Source organism: Parambassis ranga, chromosome 2 (assembly GCF_900634625.1).
Source record: "Parambassis ranga chromosome 2, fParRan2.1, whole genome shotgun sequence".
NCBI classification, from domain to species: domain Eukaryota; kingdom Metazoa; phylum Chordata; class Actinopteri; family Ambassidae; genus Parambassis; species Parambassis ranga.
In genome coordinates this window covers 44530122-44537998 of record NC_041023.1, presented here as the reverse complement: position 1 = coordinate 44537998, position 7877 = coordinate 44530122, and the positions used below count along the sequence as shown (strand labels likewise).

At 42.0% G+C, this 7877-nt stretch overlaps 1 protein-coding gene and 1 long non-coding RNA gene across 2 annotated transcripts in view; one reads left to right on the top strand and one right to left on the bottom strand.

Moving 5' to 3' along the window:
• LOC114449940 (major histocompatibility complex class I-related gene protein-like) overlaps positions 1-7877 on the bottom strand; it is a 212787-nt gene that overhangs the window by 45327 nt on the left and 159583 nt on the right. The gene's annotated exons all lie outside the window — the stretch shown is intronic.
• Positions 4670-7726, top strand: LOC114452623 (uncharacterized). Its single transcript, XR_003672296.1, has 4 exons — positions 4670-4758; positions 5159-5249; positions 6837-6922; positions 7548-7726. It is a non-coding gene; the product is annotated as an uncharacterized LOC114452623 (long non-coding RNA).

The following is a 7877-nucleotide window of genomic DNA, read 5'->3' as shown; positions in this document are numbered from 1 at the left end:
AGAACAGAAATCCCCCAGAGGGCTGGACCTGACTGCTGTCCTGATAAAGACATGAGCAGAGACGGCACATGAGGAAGACTGTTTGGAGGACACACAGAGTGGACATGGGTCACAGAGTGCTGCTGCTGTTTGTGTCTCTGCAGCATGGGCAGCTGCTCCTGCTCCACTCGTCACCGGCTGATTGTTCACACCTGTGATCAGTCATCAGCAGTGGTGGAGGAAGTACTGAAGCTTGGTGCTTAACCCTCATGGACTGTTTGCAAACACTACCCTTATGTGTTGTTCGGGACAAAAACGTCCCCTAACTTTAACGGTTTTAAAAATGTATCAGATAAATATTTTTTTGAAGTTTTTTTGCATAGACCTTTTAATTAACTTCAGTTCTAATCAACAGTAGTGAAAAAATCATTTTCCCCCAGGATTTTAACCCTTTAATCACCAATTATATAAGGGGTGGTGCTGAAAATTGGGACAAAAACACACAAAATGGCTCGTTTTTAAAATAAACAGCATAAACATTGACAGCAGATGATCTGGACTTCATTACAGAGTTGAAGGAGGGAACACAAAGATAAGAGGGAAGCAGTATTAATTTGTTCAGTTAACACTAAGACGTGTTACATTCAAATGTTTTATTAATATCAGTATAAAGTCAATGCTTCCAAACTAAGAATGTTTGTCGCCATCTAGTGGTGAACAGGAGAAATGCAGCAGTTCCAGTGAAACACCTGAAAGCAGTGATAATCAGAGCACATGGCGCAGAGCTCAGGAACAATGCACAGACTGCAGAGGTGGGTCCAAGCTACTACAGGTACTGTCTGCTTGTTTTCATTTACTTAAGTCATCATGAAGTTTTCTTTTGTTTCAAGCCGAATGTAGTTGTAAATTGTGTCCTCCCCCTCTTCGGGCCTTGAAGGCCTCCCTTGGTGCTTTCTGGGAGACATCGCAGTGGGTTGAACTCAACAAGGGGAGTGGATATTTCCTGGCTGTTTCCCTGGTGATGGTCACACTAGTACACACTAACCTAAAGAATTTGCTGTTTTTGTTCAGCTGCTGTCCTGTGAAGAGATCAGCTAGAGGTCCCTGCCTAGCAGATAAAGGTACGCTCTTTGGCAGAGGATTAGCGCTCAGATAAAAGTAGCAACTTGCGAGGAGGAACAGTGGCAACGTCAGGCATGTCCTTCTGCCACTGTCCTCAACTGCGAATACTTACGAGGCCTACAACTACATCTGCACCATCAGCGTTTTGTTTTACTCATGTTCACCTCATGTTTGCAGTGTTTTAACTCTGCATTGCAGATTATGTGTTGTTAAAAATGGTCTATCTTGTCGTCCTCAGCTGACGATCACAGCACCAGTGCCAGGCCCTGCCTGTGGTCTGAGGAGACGTCTTCATGTCCCGCTGTGTCAGGTTATCGGTTTTCTTGTTCTTTCTCTATGGCCTGTTTTCTTTGTTTTTCACCTCATATTTTATTCCCTCACGCAGGCGGTATAATTATTTAGTGATAAAAATTATATTATTCATAGTGTAATTAGATAAATTAACATAGTTGTTGCATTGCTTTGCCATCTAACTATAATAATATATAGATTTATATATAATATAAAATTAGTAGTAGAGAGTTAAGGTAGAATTTAGTAGATTAAATTAGTGTTTAGTGACAACAGTTGTTTAGGAGGTTGTGGTTGTTGTTTAGGGGGTGTGTGGATGCCGGCATCTGGTTAGTGTTGTTGTTGTGGTGGTTCTGTGTTGTGGGTTTGTTGTTGTGTCTTACCATGTGCTTCTGTGGTCTTTGGTGGTTTGATGGAGATTTTTTTTGTTGACTGTGAATGGGCAACACCCAAAGGGGGAATGAATACAGTGTAATGCTACAAAACTGGCAGCCTTGACCAGTTTTGAAGCAATGCCATAAAAATGGTGACAGCAAAGGACACGTTAATCGACATATTAAATAGCACAGTTTAGCAGGCAAACCGGTCAAAGCGGTAGTGTAGAGGCTCAAACCTGTCGTCCTAAAAGTGAAGTTTATATGTTGCGTATATCACCTTTAATGGTGGCAAAATGAGGTTCATTAGATAAGACGTGCGTCGTTGGTGTTTAACAGAGCGTAACAATAATAGTAGTTTTGGTTAATTTCGACCTTCTCTACGAATTATGACTTGGATGACGAGAGTCTTCTTCAACATCAATAAAAGTAGTTTATAGAAGTAAGACAGATTAAGGTGTCAGTGTCTAAACTAGGCAGGAAATTTCAGTACATTAACTTAAAGATAGAATATGTTAAAGGAGAGGTAAAGTGCCAGTGTTCCCTTTAACTATGTAAAATATGTCAAGTAGTTGTAGCGTACAAAATGCGACAAAAGTAAATTGTTAAAACAAAAAAGTGTAGCTGTAGCTGGGAGTCGTGGGTAACATGTAATTTTCTTTTGTGCACTTCTCCTGTATGTATGGAGTTGGTAGTGTAGTGTAGTGTCAGCACGGCTGTGTTAGTGCAGTCCTCACAGCCACTATGGGTGCTTTATATTACTCTTTAGCTGTAAATGGGCTTTTTGGAGGTTCCTGTCTGAGCACTGGAGGGCTTTAACAGAACAGTGGGTTGTTGGAGGAAATATGAGTGCGTTCATGGCCGTTTTCATCTTCACAGAACCGCTGATGTTGTCACCTGGAAGGCTGGATTTCTGCGAGGAAGGTAACATGTCTGCAACTGTTCTCTACACATGCTTCCAGTGAAGATGCCTGCTTACCACTCTGACTTTATTGTTCCACAGAACCACTGAGTGGACACCTGGATGTCTGCAAGTGAGGTAATATGTCTGCAACTGAATACATCCTGCCAGTGAAGACACTTGCCATACTGCTGTGGTTTTTTTGCTTTGCAGGACCAGAGATTCGTCACCTGGAAGGCTGGATTTCTGCGAGTAAAGTATGTTTGTAACTTATCTTACGTCCTTTCAGTGAACATTATTCCTTACCACAGTTTTTTTTGTTTCACAGGACCACTGATTCGTCACCTTGAAGTGTGAATTTCACATCCTACCAGTGAAGACGGGTGCCTTACTGCTGTGTGACCTTAGAAGCCTGGATGTGTAGTTATTCAGTCTGCATGTCATGGTAATGCATCCTACCCGAGCAACTTACTTACAATATTGCTTTGTGATCGTTTTATCCCCCATAGACCTTGAAGAAATTGAAGGATTCAGTGGCCACTGCAGCTTTTTCAACTAGGTGCGATGAACTCTGTGTCACAGATTGTCAACGGCAATTAACAAAAGGAAGGTTACTGTCTTAAAATGGTCTGTCCTCTCCTCTGCAGATGAAGATCACCCCGAAGCATCTGCGCATCGTCGCCTCTGCCTGCCAGCGTGGTCTACAGCAACTGGTTTAGTGTTCTCTCTCAGACCGCACCAAAAGTGTATTGCAGATGTCGAGGTACTGTAAAACCTTTTGAAACTGTAGGTGTTCTAACGTGTGGTTTTCAGGTGTTTTGAAAGGTCAAAGGGCTTGTTTTAGGTTTGGCCAAACACTCAAACAGTGTTTTGCCCTGTCTCCAGAACCCCAACGGGCAGGATTTCAAATGACTCTCCGTGTTGGAAATCTCACCAGGAATTTGGTTCTGGATTATTGACTGACTGAGGGTCTGGGTGGTATTGTGTTGTGCAATGTCGGGTCAGGGTTGTGGATGTTGTAGCTTAGATCCTAGAATGCCGACATGATGTTAGTTGGAGTTGAGCTTGTGGATTAGTCGATTAGTTTTGTGGCGGTGTGTTTTGTGTGCTGTGGGTGACTTGACTGGGAGTGATAGCGTACACAACAACCAAAAAAGGAGCAAGGAACGCCAAATGTGTCGCCAAACGGGCACCAACGATTTCTCAATGTAACGTATGATATGAAACAGTGAAGGCAAGGAGATGTTGTGGACAAATCAAATACAAACACAGTGTTTGAACAAAGCAGCGCATGACTGCTAAAGTAAATGGCAAGGATGGAAAATGAACAGTTGCAACAACAAACGCATCCAAACCCGGAACAAAGCTGTGGATAACTGGGAAATTTTGTGGCATTTCAAAACAACAATGGTGTCATGGCACACTCCACCCCACCGGGGTGGTGGGGGGTGGAGTAAAGACCAGAATCTGAGCTGGGGGACAAAAGATAACCTGCTTGTGTTTTTGTCAATAAATATGTATTCCAAGGTTTTGCTACACTTTGTCATGTTAACCTTGTTTAATAATGGTCTTCTGTACCAGAGTTGGGATCTTGACCTGGACAGTTTTGGCCAGACTTGTGTTATGACAAAGTAAAATGTGATCACTGACTGTTTCTCTTGTCTTCCAGATGCTCCGGTGATGTCACTCCCCTGGCCTCGGTGTGTTCCAGCCAAGCGGCAACCTTCGGGGCTCAAAGTTGAAGCCCATGCGGAGGTGTCAAAACTTGTAATTCACGCCGCAACTGCTGGGGGCTGGCTCCAAAAGCGAGTCATTTTACTGTCAATGGTTCCAGCCTGCGACCTTTCCTTTTGTACTAATGCCATGTTGTGAAATGACTGAATAAAAGTGATCGATGGAAACTTTTATGGTTTGCTCATATTTCTGAGTTTGGAATAATCTAGTGTGTTTGGATAAATTAAGGCAGATTTAAAGTTTACATGATTGCATGTGTTATATTTTTGTGTGTTTTACACAGGACTAGAGGATCTGGAGTTGGCGGTCTTGACTTGCAAAACAGTGACTTGGTTTCACCTTTGCTGATGTCAAAGGGTTGGTGTTGTAGTCAATAAATTGTCCCGTACAATATGGTGTATTTGTTTACAATTGAGTGAATGACATTTGACGTTGTGATAAGGTGGCTTCAAAGAGTACAACCTTAAATGTGTCATTAAAGGTTGTGCTTCAAAGAGTACAACCTTAAATGTGTCATTAAAGGTTGTACACACAGTTTGTGTGAACGTTGTCGTGCCATGAAGTTACAATCATCACATACAATCTGTATGTGGATAAAAATGGTTGCCAGTAAATGTTTGAAATTGATTATGTATTCATTAGTGAAATACAGAAGTGTATCGCCTGCCACACAAAGCCAAACACTGAGTTTGTGAATCCTGTGGAAGATGTTATTCAAAAAAGGTACGACTACTAAGCTGACTGTGTCTTTCCGCAGGCCCGTGTCGATGTGGAAGTGCAGTCTGGACCTGTTAGAAAGCTGGAGTTGTCCTGTCTTCCCGTCAGCAGGAGGGGTTCCTCAGTGTGAGGTGGGTTCTGACCCCCAGATAGAAAGTCCCTTTTAATATGAAGAAACCTTGAGCAATAGGACGAGTGTGATGGGTTGTTGTAGTTGTAGTGTGGAAAAAGTGTCTTTTGTATGTGCTTTGGGGAAATAGAAGTGGAGAGGAGGAGTGTTGTAGTTCAATGTAGTTCTTGAGTGAAAGTGAAGCGATGGGTGTTGTAGGCTAGTTTGTATGTACTCATATAGCCACTGTAGCCTCGCAGGAATGCCGTAACGTGGACAAGTGTCAGGTAAATTGGACACTGCACATGTTGTGCATGAAAATAGCATCGATAATGGTATGAAGCTTTGTTTGGAGTGTATATGGTTTGTATGCACAGAGGCTTGGGATCGGGCAATTTGACATTTGGTTTAAATTGTGTCACACTCGAGGTGAACATTGTGCCTTAACAAAAAGAGTCCTAATAAAAATTTAAACTTAAACTTAAACTTAATAAACGTATCGGGAAACTACTGTGGTCTTTGGTTAGACACTCTCAGACACAGTCTGTAGCCAGAAAGTAGTTAGTTGCTTCAAAATGCGTTCTTAATGCAGCGTTTCCTTGCAGATGAATGAGTTCAAGCTGTAGGTGTCCACTTGAAAGTCTGTATAAAAAATTGTTCAATGAGGAAGGGATTAGCAGGAGGAGCTGTTGCCCAAGGCAGAAAGTGTGAAACTTCTTAGCGAAGTTTCTAATTGGCTTGAAGTTTTAGAAAGTGCTCACACTGTCACACTTGAAAAGGTCCAGCTTCGTCTTGAAAGAGCGAACAGCAGTTCTCTCAGGAGGTGATGCTACCCCTCTCTTTTCTCACCATGACAGGGGGGTACCATGTTTCCTGTTGTGTGTTTCAAGCGTGGGTACACCCAGCAGGTTGTCACAGAGTTCCTGATGTGGACAGACTTGGTGGACAGACTTGGTGTACTGTGAATGGCTGCATGAAGCTGTGCCAGTACATGAGCTGCTAATATTTGAGCAATGTTGATGAATGTATGTTGATGCTCACAGCAAGGACAACGGGTTGTCCACCAGTCCACCCTCTGGTAGTCTCACAGTCATTAGAACTGATGAAGCTGCTTAGATAAGCAGCGGAGTGTGTTGAAGAAAATTGTCCAAGTGCAGGCGCGTTGCTTCAATGTGTCTCGTTTTTTCTGTAACGTTTTAGACCTTGAGTCCTGAATGAAAGGCACACTTTGTACGTTGGCTCAGGCTTACAAGCAGCTTTTTTTGGTTTGATGTATGTATTTCAGGAACAGTGCATAATAATCAATGTGTGTAAATATGCCAGAGTTAGCCGAAGGGCTGTTTTTCATCTGTAGTTGCTAGACAGATGTTAAAGCCCGAGGATCTCAGCAGTTGTAACCCATGTGGTGGATGTGTCTGAATGTGGTTGTTGAAGCTGTGACCCCCGCCTCATTCAAGTGAATATTGCCTGTTTGATCATTGATATGCTTGGACACCGCACTGATGATGGATTGATAATGGTCTACGAGGGATCACTGTAGTCTGATTGTGTTGAATTCCTGTTTTTGTGGGTTTATATAATAATTGAACTGAATATGTTTTTTATGTAGGCTAAGGAGAGGAAGCTGATGGAGCTTCGCAGTGATGTCAGACCCAACAGAAATGGTGGAAGCAGTTAGTGGAAGCAACAATGCAGGTATGTTTGTTTTTGTGCGCCTTTTTTTGAGTATGTTGTCTAATTCTTAGAATCAGCGTGATGGTCCTTATTCTATAAAGTTAGTAAGTAAGTTAGTAAGTAAGTTAGTAAGTAAGTTAGTAAGTAAGTTAGTAAGTAAGTTAGTTAGTAAGTAAGTTAGTAAGTAAGTTAGTAAGTAAGTTAGTAAGTAAGTAAGTTAGTAAGTAAGTAAGTTAGTAAGTAAGTTAGTAAGTAAGTTAGTAAGTAAGTAAGTTAGTAAGTAAGTTAGTAAGTAAGTTAGTAAGTAAGTAAGTTAGTAAGTAAGTTAGTAAGTAAGTTAGTTAGTAAGTTAGTTAGTAAGTTAGTAAGTAAGTTAGTAAGTAAGTAAGTAAGTTAGTAAGTAAGTTAGTAAGTAAGTTAGTAAGTTAGTAAGTAAGTAAGTAAGTAAGTTAGTAAGTTAGTAAGTTAGTCAGATTACTAAAAGACTACTTTAAACATAACCAACAATTCTAAAACCCTCAACCTCTCACCACCTTTGGCTCCATAACCCCCTGTTCACGAACCCCCGAAACTCGGGGGGCCAGGACGCCCCCCCTCTTCTCCTCCGGTCCTTCCGGATCTTCTGTCTTTGTTCTTCACCCTCCAGGAATCGAACCTGGCTCTTCAAGGGCACAAATCACTCCCTTTACCCCTTGCTTTACCACCTGAGCCACTCGCCCAGGCATTTGGACCTCCTCTCAGTCAGCCTTTCACTCTTCACAGTCCACCACTCACTTAACCCTCTGAGCCATTCGTTCAGATGCTTGGACTTCTTCTCGGCTCATATACTCCCTGAAACTACTGTGCCTAAACCTTGTTACTGTCATGGATACATTTCAAATAAATAACAATATAAAAAGATCCTTGCTGTTCTGAAATGCACACCCTGAAGTTTGTCACTTCACCTTTACTCAATGGAAACATGTGTTATATTAAT